Below are 19328 nucleotides of genomic sequence, written 5' to 3' on the forward strand. Positions count from 1 at the left end.
ATTATTCAATTGCCAGAATAACGAGAAAGTGGCCAATGGTAATTTTCTTTCCTGCACAAGTCTGTTTTTGAAGGACTTAGCATTACTGTGAAGTTCCTTCCCCTGATGAAAGACGAAGAACGGAAGTGACTTACCCCGGAAAAACCGGTCGAGGCAGGCTGGTGGGGGTAAGAAAGACTGGACGGAGAGGGCACTGGGAGTTGGACCGGCGAGCATGCCGTGTGAGAACGTAGAGAAAAGAAATATGTTTTCATTTCTTTTGCGCGCCTTGTATATATATATTGTATATAGTTTATGTTACAGTGTACTCGTTGTATGGTGTATCCATAGTGCAGTTTGTGTAATAAATTAGTGAAGAAAATGTCAAAGCGGACAACTGTTATTTTCCCACTATGGTAAGTTTACACAGAAGAACCCACCTCGTGTTTGAACGAGCGCGAGGCATGATAAATGGCGCAGCCGGTAGGATAGTGGGAAAAATGAAATCACTAAAAATACGAAGGAAGTAAGATCGTAAAAGGTGATTTGAGTGAACGTGGTTTAAATGAAGGAAATAATTCACGAAAGCAAGGAAGATGACAAAAGATGGTCGTGAAAGACGGAAAGTGGCGCGCGTAAGCCTACACGTGCAAATAAACGAAAGGGTGTATGAAACCTCGTCGTGTGAAAAGTGATCATCCGTATTACCGTGGTGATATTATTAATTGAAATGTTCGTGCAGTGTTGAAACAGTGGATGGTAAAAGTGATCATCAGTATTACCGTGGTGATATTATTAATTGAAATGTTCGTGCAGTGTTGAAACAGTGGCTGGTAAAAGTGATCATCCGTATTACCGTGGTGATATTATTAATTGAAATGTTCGTGCAGTGTTGAAACAGTGGATGGTAAAAGTGATCATCAGTATTACCGTGGTGATATTATTAAATGAAGTGTTATGCAGCGCGATGAGGAAATTGTACAGAATTGAGCACAACTCGTCATTTTCTACTATCGGGATCAAAGGTAAGTCCCTCTTAATTTCTTGGGAAGCACAATATATAAATGAAGAGAGCTCCCTCCCTATAATTACTATAGTAACGGAGAAAATTAAAATTGTGTTAATGTCGGTTAATAACATGATGAGAATGCCAGGCGTTAAAGCCAGTAGACACTTAGAAAGTATATTTTATATGCAAATAAGGAATTATGATTAATTTTGTTATTAAGGAGATAATGTATGCTAAATGAATGTTAAAATAGTTCAAAAATATGTCAGCAGTAATTTCGAAACATTTAATTGTGTGCTCATGTTACTAATTAAGGTAGAAATTATCTATTTTTGTTGTTGCCGTGTTTTGGCAAAATGTTTTAGTCATTAAAGTTAATAGGTTGATTAAAAATTAATTAGTTTAATGATTTGAGAACAATAAATAAATGTTTGTTTCATTTCCAGAATATGTAAGGTATTACGGCGTAAGGCCAAAGTATTCAAAACTATTTTTTTGTACTAATTCAAAAGCTAATATAATTTTTGGTATCTATGTGTTAAGAATATATGGTGAAATATATGTTAATAGTAATATGAGAAAGGTATTCATGATTGTGTTCACTAATGATAATGTTTGCTAAATGAATAATGGTAGTATTCAGTAGTAGTGAAATATGTATGTTTGCCTGTAAAATTAAGTGTTATTTATGTGTTGTATGGGTAAAGCTGTAAAAAGAAATACCAGAAGTTAATATGGGTCCTAAAAGGAGAAATAGGGTGTCAGAAGAATCTGATGAAATTATTAAGAACATGCAGGCTCAAATTAAGTTAAAGGAAATGGAGCTGCAGCTAGAAAAGTGTAAGTTAGAGGCAGATGCGGCTAAAGACCGATTAAAAGAGATGGAATTTCGGGAAAGACAATTAGAGAGAGAACACGAGATAAAAATTAAAGAATTAGAAATTCAGAGTAGGAAAATAGATAAAGGAGGAAATAAATCGGGTTCAGAGGATGAAGGGGTTTCAGATGCTGAGAGCAAGGGAAATGATTTCTTGAAACATTTAAAAATAATGAAAGGAGTTATGATTGACCCGCCATCTAAAGCTGAGGAATGGCCGTTCTTTTTCCATCATGCGGAAATGATGTTTAATCTCTATAAAATTCCTGAAGAACATAAGGGGAAAATTATTTTGCAGAGTTTAAAAACTAAAGTTAAAAGTTTGATTTCAACTCTGGGTGAAAGGGATTTGGATTTATATTAAGATTAAAGATACAGTATTAAAAGAATTCCAGATTACCCCATTGCAACATAAAAAGAATTTAGAAAAATGTGTAAAAAGATATGACGAAACGTATACTCAGCACATAGCGAGGGTTGAGGCAGCACTTGATTTCTACTTAGAATCCAGAAAAGTTAAGGCTTTTGATAAATTAAGAGAACTATTGATTGTCGATCCAGTAAAAGATCAATTACCCGCAAATGTTAAGGCGCATATACTGTTAAAAGAGGTAGAAAACTGGTTATCTCCGTCAGAGCTTGCAAATGATTTGGATAATTACGTTGCAGCAATGCCTAGAAATTACAATACGAGTGCTCAGGAAGTAAATAAAGTGGGACCAAAACAGGAACCGATAAGACAAGGGGAAAAATTAGGACGACCAAATAAGAGTAAGGGGAATTTCAGTTCTGATTACAGGGTTGATAAGGAGAAGTACAAAGGGGTAAAAACTTTAGAGCCTCAAGGAATGATGCAGGCAAATAAGAAAGTTCTAAAATGTTTTCAGTGTCAGGGTGAAGGACACATAAAGCGTTTTTGTCCAGCGATAAACCTGATAGCGAAACCCAAGAGAGGAAGCGAAAAAGAGGATACGGATGAGGTGGAAGCAAAGGGATTAAATAAAATATGCGTAGGGTTGAAGTTAGCTAACTATGCAGAAGAAATTCCGTTAACTAGGGCAAGTGGGGAATTACCTAGGATAGAACTGCAGATAGGCAACGCTAGATTCAAAGGAGTGATTGATAGCGGAGCAGAAGTTACTGTAATCCGGAAATCGGTAGTTCCACAGAAATATTTGGAGTCTGGAGGGAAGATATGGTTACAACCCGCCGTGGGACCCCAGGTAGAAGCCCAATTAGTTACAGTACCTATCAGTATCTGGTCAGGAGAAGAGGAGGTACAGCCTTATGTAAACGTTCATGCAGCAGTAGTGCATAATTTGAACGAGGAAGCGCTGGTGATACCTCGAGATTTCAGACTTCTCAGGGAACAAGGAAATATTTATTGGGGAGAAGATAAGGAAGAAAAACTAGTATTGGGAGTTGGTCAGGTATCGAGTAACTTGGACGGAAAGGAATCGACAGAAAAAGCCAGTAACGAGGTCGAAGGTGAAGCGGAAATAGCTCGTACTACACCTTTGGTAAGGAGTAAAGATGAGGGGGAAGTAGAAGTGGGAGGCAGTGAGCAAATGTCAGCTGATAACCCACCCTTATCACAAACTCAACGTTTTAGACAGGAGCAAGCGGAATGTATTTCGCTGAAAAGCGCGTTCATGGATGCACGTAATAACAAGAATGGGTATTGGCTGGAGTCAGGAATTTTGTACCATACGGGAAGTGTCAATGGGCAGCGATGTAGTCAGTTAGTTGTTCCTCAAAGCCGCAGGAAAGAAATTGTGAAGTTGGCTCATGAAAGCTTACAAGGGGGGCACTTCGCAGCAAAGAAGACGGCGGAAAGGATTAAAATGTCGTTTTGGTGGGAAGGATTGTCAAAGGAGGTGCGGAAGTGGTGCGAAGCTTGCAAGGAATGCCAGCTACGAAGGAAAGTTAAAGTGAAGGATAGGGCTCCAATTACAGCAGTAGGGAGGCCAGAACTTCCATTTCAAGTGGTTAATGCGGACGTTTTAGGGCCGATTGAGCCAAAATCTTCAAGAGGGCACCAGTATGTGTTATGTGTTGTTGATCAACATAGCAGATGGCCGGAGGCAATTCCACTAAAGGCGATAACAGCGAAAGCTACATGTGACGCTTTCATTGATATTTTCATGCGAACAGGAGTTCCGAGAATGATAGCCATGGATAACGGAACGAACTTTAAGGCTAAGCTAACACAAAAATTTTTAACTAGGTTAGGGGCCCCGCCAAAAGTTTCTACGCCAGGGTATCCGCAGTCAAACGGGCTAGTGGAAAGATGGATAGGAACAATGAAGTCAATGTTGCATCACGCGATAAATACTCAAGGAAGAAACTGGGATAAGCAGTTACCATATTTGTTATGGGCTTATAGGGAGATACCGAATTCAACTACCGGAGTCTCACCATTTTTGCTGATGTATGGTCGGGTGCCAGTGGGGCCACTGGCGATACTTAAATCAAGTTGGGTAGATGAGACGGTATTACCACAAGGAGTTGGGGAATCAGTTACTGAATATTTAATTTCTCTTCGAAATAGGTTACAGGAGGCAGAGAAATTCGCTAAAGAAAATTCGGAAGCTAAACAGCAGAAATATGTTCATCATCATAATTTGAGGTCTAAGGAAAATGAATTCGAGATAGGAGATGAGGTAGTAGTACTGATACCAACGTCAACAAATAAACTTTGCTCGAAATGGACAGGACCTGGAGAAATAGTTGCGAAAAAGTCTCCACATTCATATTTGGTAAAATTGCCAGATGAATCTGTTAGACATTTGCATCAATATAAGTTACGGAAATATATACAGCCTATAAATGCAGTAGGGATAATCTATGAGGCTGACACAGAATTTGGGGAGGTGCAGCACGCGCCTATTCAAAGAAACCCTAAAGTAGACAAACTTTTAGAGAGGATCTGTGTTTCTGAGGAATGGAAACATTTAGATAGGTCACAAAGGAATCAGTTGAGCAGATTAATCAAATCTTTCCATGTAGTGTTTGACGGGGAGATTAAATGTGCGAAGGTAGGATCCCACAGTATCAGGTTAAAAACGGGAGTTGAAAGAAAGCAACCTCATGTTTATAAGATACCTGAGGCGTTGAAGCCACAGGTGGAAAAGCAAATTGCTGATTTGTTAGAAAGAGGTTTAATTGAACCTTCTACAGCAGAGATTGCTTACCCTATTGTGTGTGTAGCGAAACGGGACGGAAGCGTACGTTTATGTTGTGATTATCGAGGGCTTAATGCGGAAAGTCAGATTGTCCCATTTCCTATGCAAAACGCAGAAGAGCTTCGATATAAGGCAGGGGCAGCACGTTATTTGTCTACGCTAGATATTCTTAAGGGGTATTGGGAAATCCCTATGGAGAAGGAAAGTAGACATCTGACGAGTTTTGTTTCTCCGAAGGGTCAGTATCAGTGGAAAGTGATGCCGTTCGGTTTGTCAGGTGCTGCCGCAACTTTCCAAAGAGTTATGAATCAAGCTCTTAGACCACATAGTGATTATGCTGAAAGTTTCATCGATGATATAATTGTCTATTCGTCAACGTGGGAAGAACATCTTAAACATTTAAAAGCCGTACTCAGTACTTTACAGACTTTGAACTTTACAGCTAATTTAGAGAAATGCTCTTTTGGCAAGTCGGAGGTAAAGTATTTAGGTCACATAGTAGGCTCAGGCAGACATGGCCCAGATCCAGAGAAATTGCAGGTCATTAAAAATTTGAAGCCACCTAGAACCAAAAAGGCATTAAGATCAGTTTTGGGGTTATATAATTACTATCGAGAGTATGTTCCGAATTATGCAAAAATAGCTAGGCCGTTAACTGAGCTCACGAGAAAATCTATACCTAATGATATACCTTGGGGGTCTGAAGCCGAGAAGGCATTCAAAGAATTAAAGGATGCATTGTGCACGGCATCGTCTTTATATACGCCGGATATACGGAAACCTTTTGAAATTAACACAGACGCCTCACTAATAGGTATTGGAGTGTGTTTACTTCAACGAGATGAGTATGGGAAAGCTAGACCGATAACATTTGCTAGCCAGAAATTAACTAGCGTTCAGTCTAAATGGAGCACTATAGAAAGAGAGGCGTATGCAATTATTTGGGCTCTCGACAAGTTCGAAACTTGGACATACGGAAATAAAATTTTGTTGCATACAGACCATAACCCATTAAAGTACTTAACCGAAGGGATACCCCGGAATGCTAGATTACAGAGATGGGCATTAGCTCTATCCCGCTTCCAAGTCACTGTAATGCATAAACCAGGAGCTAAAATCTCCGATGCAGACGCATTGTCGAGGATCCCTCACGAATGTATAAGTGACCAATAATCTGAACTAAATTGGATAAAAACAAAGAAACTTATGTTGGTATCATATATATATATATATATATATTTTTTGTGTGTGTGTTTGTTTATTATTGTAACACTAGAAAGGATAATGTTCAATGCTAGTATGGCAAAAAGTATATAGATATTGTAATTTTCATTTATTATTTTTTTTGTATTATTGTGGTTACTCTAGAAAAGATTGTGTTATTAGGGTATATTAGTAAACGAATTATTCCTTAAAGAAGTGTCAGTGAGTTGATATTGCAATGTTTTGTTTGTATCGCTGTAGAAATTTGGACATGTGCAGTTTTTATGTTTATGTGTTTTAAGTGTTCTTTTTTGTGTTAGTGTTTATAACTGTAGCATGACCCTTTTTTTTTGCTCTCTGATTTTACTGTGATTCCTTGTGCTGTGTCCCGGAAAAGAGGGACTACCTGGTAAGTGCCAAAGTAATATGGGTTTCAAATTTTTCGACTCAGTCGTAAATATTTACAAACCAGAGGGGAGGTGTGAAGTTCCTTCCCCTGATGAAAGACGAAGAACGGAAGTGACTTACCCCGGAAAAACCGGTCGAGGCAGGCTGGTGGGGGGAAGAAAGACTGGACGGAGAGGGCACTGGGAGTTGGACCGGCGAGCATGCCGTGTGAGAACGTAGAGAAAAGAAATATGTTTTAATTTCTTTTGCGCGCCTTGTATATATATATTGTATATAGTTTATGTTACAGTGTACTCGTTGTATGGTGTATCCATAGTGCAGTTTGTGTAATAAATTAGTGAAGAAAATGTCAAAGCGGACAACTGTTATTTTCCCACTATGGTAAGTTTACACAGAAGAACCCACCTCGTGTTTGAACGAGCGCGAGGCATGATTATTACAATTAATGAAAAAAAGTATTGAACAAAGATCAGAGATTAATACTTTTCCAAGAAATTGACGTAGTGCATGCAAAACAAAAGCAGAAGTTTCGATAAAGAATTAAAACGAATACATGAAATTCGAAACAACTAAGTATGAAAGATGTGTTAAATTTTTTTCCCTCGCGCCAAGGACAGAAGAACGTGAAAGTAATGTTTAAAATGTGAAAACATTCTGTGCCAAGAACACATGAATGTATTTCGTTCAAAGTGTGAAGAAATAAAATAAGCGTGGTGTATTAGAGATGCAATGAAACTTAGAGACATGATGTTTATTATTTTCATTTATCTTAATTTTAACTCTAAGTTTATTTCGGAAATTAATTTTTTGAAACCCAATTATTATTCACTTATTTATAATACACGGAAAAAAAAATTAAAACTAAATAATACTACTTTTATTGTATTTTAAATATTGGGGTATGTGATACCCCACGCGCCCAGTCTAGTAACTTTCTTTAGTGCGACTTCCGACGTTAAACTAACAATAATTCGTAACTAACAATAATTCGTAACGAACCGTTAAGAGACCTGCATAAAGAACGAGAAAATACGGATCAAAACGTTAATGGGTTAAATATTCTTCGTCTTTTTCGCATCTCAATTAGGGACTATACAACCATTTCAAAGAAATCTGTGCTATGCAAATCAACAACGCAGCTAAGTTCCCTTAGAGCTACAGAACAAAAATCAGCACCAACAATCCACGATACATATGGTACAACGTCGTAATTTTCTGATGAATCTCGTTTTTGCTTATATTATGCTGATGATCGTATACCTATGTTTTCCGTACTATTCTTCTTACACTCTTGGATTTTGTCCCAAGCAAGTCGCTTGCTTCGGAGTAACCCAAAACGTTTTATCCAAAGTCTATTAAACTATAGTCTTGCTTTTTTTGAAACAGTCAAACGATAGGATTTCTGCATGTTCTGTACCTCAAAATTACCTAAGCTTTCCATATTTTAATTATAATTCATTTGTTAAATAAATATGCTACTTCTAATTGCTTTCCTTTAGTGTGCAGCAATTTTAATGCTTTCTTATAGCTGACAGAATAATAGCAAAAATAGTATCTTATTTTATGTGTGTGTTAATAGCTTATTTTCTAATGTAACGCAATTAAACGATATGGAACGATATTTCTAATGGACGATATATGACTGTTTTTCTCTGGCGGAACTCGAATAACTTATATTTTTATGTTACTATTTATTACTTTTGTCCAGGTTTTTAAAGATTTTTTTTTTTTTTCATTTTGCATCGATTCACTATAAACGGCGAATCATAAATTGTTGCCACCAAATATTATCGCCCTGTATTATATCTAAAGTCTTTAAATATAGAAGGAATATGCATGAATGTATGTATTTTTCTCAAGCGAAGTTACCCAAATTCGACATTTTTTAATTTAATATTTAATTTTTTTTTTATTATTATTATTTTTTTTGCACATATCTTCGTTTAACGAACGAAATAAGTACCAGAATTTTGCTGTTCCCGCAGTTGAATAGACAGAAAAATAATCTTTTCAATGAAACTTAATTTCTAAGTTTTACGAGAAATTCTGAAAATCGCTCATATTTTAGACTATTTGACATCTATGATTTTAATATTTTATCATGTGAAAATGTGTCTGTTAATGCACTGTTAATAAAAGTAATAATAATGGCATACTCATATGCAAATCAAGACTTTTCCTACATGATGGAAATTAATTTAAAACTATTTGGAATGAAAAACGTTATTTAAATGCAAAAATACTTTCAGAACAAAACGTAAGTATCGAATCAATGAAATGAGCAAAACATGTGAAAATAAAATATAATAGTGCAAATGTAAATAAAAGGAGTATAGGTAAGGTAACAAAAATATTCAATTAAATAAAAAGTGAAGTTTAAAATTAATTAAGCCAGAATAATTTAAAAAACCAAACATTTACTCTTTACATCTTTCTGGTAACTACAATGATAGTTGTATTATTCTCTATCCCAAAGGCAGGTGTTTTGCTTATTGTTGCCAGGTTTATGAGGATAGCACAAATGAGGTTCGTGAAAAATGTAATTATAGCATGGCCAGAAAGTGCTACTAGCTATTAAATCGAATAACTAAGTAAATTATTTTTTTAATTGCTGGCGAAATAGAACTTACTAAGTATGGATTCGTTCTTTTCAGATAATTATACTATAATTAATCTTAGGAGATAATATTAAGTGAAAGCATATCGATGTGAACATGGGCAAAGCCAATGTGGTGCGCAATGCCGAGGTTGTGCGCGACGCCGAGTTTGTGCAACTCTGGGATGTTTTTTTAAGTGAAAATAGATCTATGTGCAGATGGGCAAAGCCAATGTGGTACGCAATGCCGAGTTTGAGCAATTCTCTGATTTTTTTTAAGTGAAAATAGATGGATGAGCACATGGACACCGAGTTTGTGGAATTCTTTGATGTTTTTCGAGCGAATTCGGATCTTTGTGTAAAAGAAAAGCGAGGTTTTGTGTGATGCCGAGCAGTAATGTAACTGTTTATGTGCACTGTTTAACATATCGTTTGTGTATTTTAAATTTGTATTGTTGTTTTAATTGTGAATTATATTTAAGACGTCATTTTTCATTTAAATTGCATTTTTAATTTTTTGGATTTGATATGTTTATAACGCTTTCCGACTTACGATATATATCGATAGCCCGACGATCTACTCAACAGTAGCAAAACTGTAAACTAACCCTTGAAGTAACGTTTACTTCATATTTTAATACGTAGTGTTTGGTATCGTAATTGCACTTGATAAAATGAGTTCATTGATAATATGTGTGTGTGTGCGTATGTGAAACATTGCTTAGTGTTCCAAGTTTGTAGTATTTATTTTATTATATTTTTTTTTCTTTCATTCTGAGAAATTAGATTTTTTTATTTGTTAATGCGTAGAATTCTAGTATGCCTACACAGAATATGGCGTGATTTAGGAATTTCCACAGTATGTATTTAAATTTTTAAAAAAATTATTTGTATAAATAAAAAAATTAATAAAAATAATAATAATAAAAATAATAATAATAATTTAATAAAAATCTTTGAAAATATTGAAGCTCTACAAGTATTAGAGACTGCGACGTTGTTTATCGTTTATCGTTTTAATAACTGGTAGAATTCGCTTACTGTACCATGGTAATTTTAAATATGAACAAATTATTATACTTATTATCAGTAATGCCTAAGCTTAAATGTTATAAATGTAAATTAAAAGTAAAGAATTTGATATTAATTTACAATAATAAACAATTTATTAGTGTTATTTTTAAGAGAAAATAGAATGTATGCCTAGTGTAAATGCGAGACTACATTGTGACGTCACAAACTTAGTCCCACCCATTTATATACGTCACACAGCTCCACCTACTGAACTTTGTTGATACAGCCTATTCTGCGCTTTTACCCACGATTTCTGTCCAGATGGAGCAGACTCTTGATGTCAATACAAAAAAGCTTTTCTTACTGGTGCACTGAAAAATTTTATACATAAAAAAATCTGTACCTGTGGCTGTTATAGATGCCATAAAGCCTATTTTTAAAGATTTGCCTCACCCAGACTTGTTAAAAAGGTGTACTGGCGGGCGAACGCAAAATGCGAATGAATCGTTAAATTCATTGATTTGGACATTTTGCCCTAAGCAACAAATTCTGCAAAAATACATTGTGGAAATTGCAGTAAATTTAGCTGTAGCAAGCTTAAATGATGGAAAATGTGCAATTTTATCTTTAATAAGTGAATTACAATTGACATCTGGTGCTGAAAGCAAAACATTTGCTAAAAAGGCAGATGAACTTCGCTTAAAATTTGCTAAGCAACGAGCGCTGATTAACAGTTTAGAGGCTCGTATAGCTAAGCGAAGGGAGAAAAAGGAACAGGATGAAATGAATAAGCTAAAAGAAGGAGTTGTTTATGCACCTGGATCATTTTGATTAATGTCACTAAAATATAAATAAGGAAAAATTTATATTAAAACTTTGAATTGAGTTTTCTCAAAATGTTAAATTTTAAGATTGCGCGCATAATTGCTTTCAAACTATATATGATAAATACATGAAAATTGGATCATATGTGTATCTTTATATTATCTACATGTTAAAACCAAAAAATATCATATTTTGATAAAAAAATTTAATTTTTGATTAAAAAGTATCGAAATATTTTGATAATTTTATTTTTTTTTAATTGTTTTACCATTTTATAAATTTAAGTAGTTTTTTTAATATATTCTGGGTATAAATTAAAGTTAAATATATTCTAAAAGGATTTTGACAAAAAATTGTTTTCTGGATACCTTTTTTTAAATTTTATGACGCGCGGCGTACTTGTTCATTTTTATTTATCTGTTAATTATAAGTATTTTAAATCAACAATTTGAAGTGAAGTGAAAGTTCTTATTTTTGAACACAATGTTGAAAAAGGTGTGTGTTTCACATCTATAAGCAAAAAATAGAAACTATTATGATATTATTTGTGTATCAGAAGGTAGCGTTTAGTCGTGTTTAACGTTATTTCGGTTAATGCAATAGGTACTGTGCCCCCTTAAGAGTGAATTCATTTTAATGTTTTTCATCTATCCGAGGTTTATATTTCATCTATCCGTGAAGGCTGAACCGATATATCAATCAACAGACACAACTTAGCATTTGCTTAACAGCACGTATAAACTCTCATTTAGATAATTCTGTATTGCATAAACAAAGTGAAAGCTGAAACTGATGGAGTAGATTAGGAAGAATAATTGACAATTTTTTGGCAAAATTTTAAGTTCTGAACAAGTATTCTTATAATAGATTTGGTCAAGCAAGGATTGCTTCATTCATTATGACTGCTATAATAACATTACATAAAAGGTGCATGATATCGTAATGTTTAGAAACACTCTGTTCATATGACGTCTTGAAATGTACCCACTACGTTTTCTCAAACTCCGAGAAGCGTGAATCAAAGTTACGGTTAATAGCAAAGATATTCACTCATGTGGCAAGTTCATTTGTTACAGAAATAAGTACCCCACAGAGTTTCTCGTTTAGTTGGAAAGCGATATATTTAGGTTAATGGTTGGATAATCAAATGAAATCCATCCGAACAGCTAAAACTATTAATCTCTATGAACTGCAGCTGGTATCGTAACAGCTGCGATTTCGTTGATGTAGTTTGTGGTCCATGTTTAGGAAATAACCTTGCTTCAAAATGAATGGCTTCTCGGTGTGTGAGATAAATTATATTTTTCGTTTAATAATGGAAGAAAGGTTACTCTTTGGAAATAGAAACATTCATACATTTGTTAAAAATCACACCGTAATTATAGACTTAATCACGTCACCAGTCTCATTCAACGCAGGTTTTGTAATAGGCATGCTTAAAAACACGGAAAGCAAGTAGTAATAATGATAATATAACACATACAAAATGTGTATCACATATTAATGCAAGAGACAAACTAATGATTTTCGATATTTGTAAAAAGTTACGTTCATACATTTTGTGGTCGAAGCAGTGGTAATAATAAGCAATTTTTATTTAGTTACACGTGCCTCGAATCTTGGATTGCTTAAAAACACTAAAGATTAGATGACGGATCTTCTTGTAATTATTTTTAAATTAGTAATAATTGCAACTACGCAGCAAACTTCTGCGATTTCCTTATTTGTATCTGAATAAATGGTGTATAAAAGTTTTAATTTTAAGAGGCATAGCGGAAAATAATGTCTTATAGAACGATTCATGCACGGGTAGCTGAAGCTGTTTGCTTCTTCATGACACATTATAAATGCAACATATTTATTTCCTAATACACACTCAGTGGCGGCTCTAGGCACTGGCAACACGGGCGGTTTCCCGGTGCGCCATCAAGAATCTCCTTTCACCCTAAAAAATGAAAATACCTATACAATTTTTTTCTCAGTTTGATGTTTTTAACACTTCTAAATTTGAGTCACTCGGGTTCAATTTCTGAATACTCTAAGCTATAGTATATTTTATTGCCTATTTTTTTCAAGCACTTATCTATGACTGAAAATATATAGAGAGATAGCAGAGCCGAACCGATATCGAGCTAAAATCAGCGCTTTGTTGTTTCGTTTTGAGATTATTCTTGCATTTTATTGCTTTCTGAAATCTATAACGATGTGCCGTAGTGTTTGTATATGTTTCCTATAGACAGTTTAGATTTATTCCATTCTTTTCTGCTACTAAAATTGAGAAATACTTTAAAAAACAGGCGTCTCTGAAAACAGAAAAACACGTCTTCAGTAAGGGAAAACACTCAAAGATAAAAATCTTTTTTTTAATGTCAAACAGTGGAAACAATGCAGATTCAACTTCTTCAACAGTATGTATACCCATCTAGATGTGTTATGTAATGGCTATGAAGTCAAATCCACACAAATTAATATACTTCCTGAACAGAACAAAATCTTACATGCATGAATTAAAAGAGCATGATCACAGCTGTAATGCAGCTGAAGGTTTAGGTAATATTATCTGCATTGACGATGGGCAATACTAGGATTGTTGTAGCGTAAGTACGAATCGAATTTCATAAAAAATATCTGCAAAAATAATTTTATATTAAAGATATTATATATTTAGAGTTATTTAAAAGTGACCATCTGAGGAATTCGGAAGATTTCAGAAGAATCACAATAAATAGTTGGACAAAATGTTTAATTTTAGTAGAAACTCTTAAAGAACGCTAGACAGCTCAGAAGTAATAAGCGATGAATATTGGACTGGTATCTCCTTTTTCCAACTTAAAATGAAATCACATATTTTCGCATGATAAATGAACAACTGTCACCGCTTTCTTGCCCTTTACACTAAATTGAGCTAGCTTGATATGTCAGAAACCTCTCAATACTTATCAGCCAAAGCTTCACAAAAATTTAAAACTCAGATGTTATTAATAAAAAATATAACTTTCCCTCGATTAAGGGAATCCAAGTCACATTTAGACCCTTTTCACAACAAGCTATTAAGAAGGCCACAATAATGACAAAAAAATTTAGAATGAACCAGAGCCATCTTGCTGAAAAATTAAAATGTACGGGAAAAATATGAATATTAAGCCATAGCCAAGTGATTTATTGTATGCTAATTATATTTGGCTTTGAAAACACCCATTATTAATTATGAAAGTGGTACAAATGATTATGAATGTCAGTCAGATATGTCCTAATAAATATAAATAAGATACATTTTATATTGCATCATAGCGAATGTTATTTAAAACTAAAATTAATGTTTTTATGAATATAAATGAAATTTGTGAATGCAATGGAATTTAAAATAACATGAAATAAAATAATTAATAACTGAGATGTTAGTTTAAAATAGTTGGTTAAATAATGCATATTTTTTATTGGGAAAGTAAATTACAGATTAAATATCTGATATGAACACCACATGACTTTCTTGTACGGCTTATTAAATTATGCACATTCTCTTGCTGCATTTCATTTAAACTTGCATGCAAACTTGCAGATATATTTCTCTTTAGATCAATTATCACTTCACGGCAAGGCAAAAATACATATAAACTAAAATCATTTTTTATTAAAAATTGTAAAATACAGAAACAACAAACACATTTTAGAAGAGTTTTAAAACAATCGTTACAATTAAAATTACACTTTCTACGTAAAAACAAGCGATTCGGCTAGAGGGTAAAAAAGCAGTTTTTCGGTGCACAAATATGAAAAGTTTACTTTTGGTCCCACTCAGCAAAATGACACTGGAAGTGGTTCGCAAACTGACTTCATTTCATTAAATTTATTAAAACTGACTTATTTTATTAAGAGTTTAAAATGTAAACAAATGGCGGCCTCGTTATGCTTAGGACAATTAAAACTTTTAAATTGTTGATAATTCTACGACTATTGCATGGAGATTAATAAAAGACATAAAAAGCTTAACCGTATATTAAGAACAATATGATTAAATTACTTTTAAAGCACCGACTGCAACCAAAAAGGGAGATGCACAACTTCAAGTAATAGCAGTCCCATATGCAAAATTTCACATATGTCATTTCATTAAAAGTCCGATTTTGTATGAAAATACCGATGTTAGAACAATGCTACATATAAATGTGATATACATCATAAGTCGCGCTTTCTAGACAAGAAACACGCAAGTTAAATTTTGTAAAATCACCCCAGTAAAGCGGGAGATAAAAAACTGTACCAATGTTTTCTTTTTTACAGAATGTATATTTAAAGTATTCTAAATTATAATCTGTTTAGAACAGCTTTTTTGAGTGCTTAAGAAAGACGAAGTTTTTTCTTTGAATAAGCTTAATATTTTATTTACGTAACTTAATACCAAAGAAACGAAATATTATAAATAAAAGAATTATGAAATCTAATGTATATTATTTTTACGGCAGTGATAGAAGATTCTTTTAGTAATATTTATGGTGATTACAGTGGTGATAGCTCTGAAGGTAGACTACATGGAGGTAGGAAGTAAGATGGAGTCGCCCTAAACAAGTTTCTCCGTACCCTGCTCTGAAGCACCGGCGATCCCTACGTGGTGACCAAAACATTGGGTCATTTCAAAATCGTAAAAAAACAACCTTATATTTAGCGTAGGTATAATGAAACACTCAATCGATTTCGAGGGCAGCTAAAGGTCCCTCCTCATCAGGAGAAAGAAATACATAGAAAGAAGAAAATAGGAATCACAGAAACACGTCGTGCTTATCAGCACTGCACGTGGTTATAACTAGATTTTTAATCAGAGTTGCACTGGCCGCCTACTTTTACTGAGCCAGGCTGTCTGATCAAGTATAAAGAAATATTAGCGAAGTTAAAATAGGGAGCGAGGGGCAAATGCACATTACGCTCAAAATCTGAACTTCAAATAATGGAAAGCAACCACTGAACGGATTTTTATACCCTCTGGTAGTACCAAGTGCGAGGAGGTAACGCCATCTATCGGCAAAAATAATTGAATTAAGACAGTAGAATTTTAAAGGCATTAGGAAGGACTAGATTGGACTTCAAATCATTAACTAAACTTTCTAAATCTTTGTGAATGTGAAAAGCCTCAAGAAAATCCAATTCGCCTATGGAAGAAGCCTTTTGGATGATTTTTGCAGACCCAAAATCAAAATTATGGTTAAAAGTCCAGCTATGATACGCTATTGAAGACTTGTTAATTTCCCCTTTTTTGACATAAGATTCATGTTCCTTGATACGAAACTTCAACGCTCTTTTTGTTTGGCCAATATATCTTAAACCACACTGACATGATATACTATAAATTCCCCAAGAATTCAAGACAGAAACGCAATCTTTTAGAATCGAAGGGTGAATTTTATTAATAGGGGAGAAACCGACTTGAAAATTGAATTTCTGGAGAATCCGTGCAATTTTATAGCTAACAGAAGGATAAAATGGAAGCACGACAAGGTCATTGATATTATTTCTAACAGTGGAATGTCTTCTTTGATGGGAATATGAAAATTTTTTGACGGCTTTATCAATAATCACGGGAGAAAATCCACGGTCAATGGCAACTGCTCTCAAATAATTAAGTTCATTGGTAAGCAAAGATTCAGAGGAACAAACTTTTAGCGCGCGGAAAACATAATAGTAAAAAGAAGCCATTTTTTGCTTAACAGGGTGGCATGACTTGGCATGGGGTGGTAAACAAACTGCAAAGGGTTTACGGTACACAGTGGTGCTGAAATCGGTTTCATTGCGGATTATAAGAATATCGAGGAAGGGGAGGGAATTGTTGGATTCAATTTCAAGAGTGAATTGGATGGCTGGATCAATTGAATTCATAATAGATAGAATCTCGGATAAATCCTCTTTATAACCGTCAAAAAGTGCGAAAGTGTCGTCAACATACCGAATCCAAAGACGAAAAGATAATTTATCAAATAATTTCATCTCAAAATAGTGCATATAAATGTCAGCAAGTACCGGACTGAGAGGATTACCCATAGCCAATCCTTCAACTTGACGAAAATATGCATTTTGGAAAACAAAGTGGGTTTGACTTAGAGAAACTTTAGTAAGCGAAACCAACTCATTAATTTCAGTATGTGTGAAGTGAAATTCCCGAAGCCTAGTTTCAAGACAATTTAGTGCTCCTTCGACCGGAACATTGGTAAACAATGATTTGACATCAAATGAAACCATAATGGAACGAAGTGGGGAAATATTTTTAAGTTTATCAATGACTTCAACAGAATTTTTTACAGTGTGAATATTGTTATCAAGTAGAGGAGAAAATCTGGAAACTAAATATTTGGCCAAAGGATATGAAGCAGTACCTATGTTGGAAACAATTGGTCGAAAAGGAATACCGGTTTTGTGGACTTTTGGAAGAGCATAAAGTCTAGCGCAATTAGTAATAGGCGGAATAAGTGATTTCTTCAAATGAGTTGGCAGAATGTGGGAAGATTTAATAGCACTTTTTACTTTCATGAGGTCCGAAGTTGAAGGATCTTTAGGGATGGAGCAGTATGGGCCTTCATTTATCAATTTAGAGACTCCAGTAATATATGTGTGTTTGTCCATAACAACGATCTGTCCGCCCTTATCAGCTTTAGAGATCATGATATTAGTATCAGAATTAATTCCACGTAAGATCTCATTTTCCTTTTTGCTAAGATTAGAACCCAAAGATTTATTGTTAAAATTAACGTTATGAGTAATTAGGTGGCGGATTGTATCCTTCTGCGTTTCCGAAATTTTGGAGAATTTAAAGGCTTTCTCTATAGGGGCGATGATTTGAGGAATTGAAGGTTTAGATGTCTTTGAAAAGTTGAAATTATATTTTAATACTTTTAACTGATCCTCCGAAAGATTCCTATTGGAGATATTAACGATGGAGTTAACGTTTACAGTGGGAAGATCAGCTAGATAATTGGGACTATCCGACAGGTGTGTGAGTTTTTGGAATTTAGAAATGAGCACATTTTTATGCCGTTGACAAACGGTATCAGTTCTAGACCAGGATGTATGTTCAAATGAGGAAAAATTTTCAGTGGAATTAGCAATTTTTAAATGGAGGTAATATAATTCAAATTCAATTTTAGATAAACGTTTGCGTGTGTCCCTTATAATGTGACGAAGAAGTGCCAATTTAAATTTATGCAAAATTTTTGAAATGTGAACGGAAGCTTTAAGGCTACATTTCACATGTATAAATTTGGGAATGAAATTTTGATGTTTGCATTTAAGTAGAAACTGTAGATGATTCAAGAATTTCGTACGCTTAAGGCGTAACTTACAAAATCGGTTCCTGTCAGTGGACATATTGTGAAAAGGGCACAAGCAAGAAACAAGTGAACAAAAGAAATGTAATTCCGAAAGTCCAAACAAGTAATTACTTATAACATGAAAAAAACACCAATAAATAATGAAGACAATTTTCATCAACAAATGACAAAAACATTCCAAAAGGAGAGAAACATCCAATACTGAAAAACCAATAGCCACGTGGAAAGAAGCAACGAAAGTCAAAATCGTGCACGTGGTAAACCGAAAAAATATAGAATTACCTCGAAAATGCCGGTTGATAGCATAAACCAAATCCGAAAAAATGATGGCCACGTGGAAAGAAGTAAATAAAATGGTGCACGTGGTAAAACAATAAACAGTAAAATATTCTCGAAAATGCCGGTTGATAGCACAAACTAGACTAGAAGAGAAACACGCTAATGTGACAATCAAAATCGTAAAAAAACAACCTTATATTTAGCGTAGGTATAATGAAACACTCAATCGATTTCGAGGGCAGCTAAAGGTCCCTCCTCATCAGGAGAAAGAAATACATAGAAAGAAGAAAATAGGAATCACAGAAACACGTCGTGCTTATCAGCACTGCACGTGGTTATAACTAGATTTTTAATCAGAGTTGCACTGGCCGCCTACTTTTACTGAGCCAGGCTGTCTGATCAAGTATAAAGAAATATTAGCGAAGTTAAAATAGGGAGCGAGGGGCAAATGCACATTACGCTCAAAATCTGAACTTCAAATAATGGAAAGCAACCACTGAACGGATTTTTATACCCTCTGGTAGTACCAAGTGCGAGGAGGTAACGCCATCTATCGGCAAAAATAATTGAATTAAGACAGTAGAATTTTAAAGGCATTAGGAAGGACTAGATTGGACTTCAAATCATTAACTAAACTTTC

This window comes from Stegodyphus dumicola, chromosome 6 (assembly GCF_044657685.1).
Source record: "Stegodyphus dumicola isolate Sdum_Otavi_A_Nest chromosome 6, ASM4465768v1".
NCBI lineage: Eukaryota > Metazoa > Arthropoda > Arachnida > Araneae > Eresidae > Stegodyphus > Stegodyphus dumicola.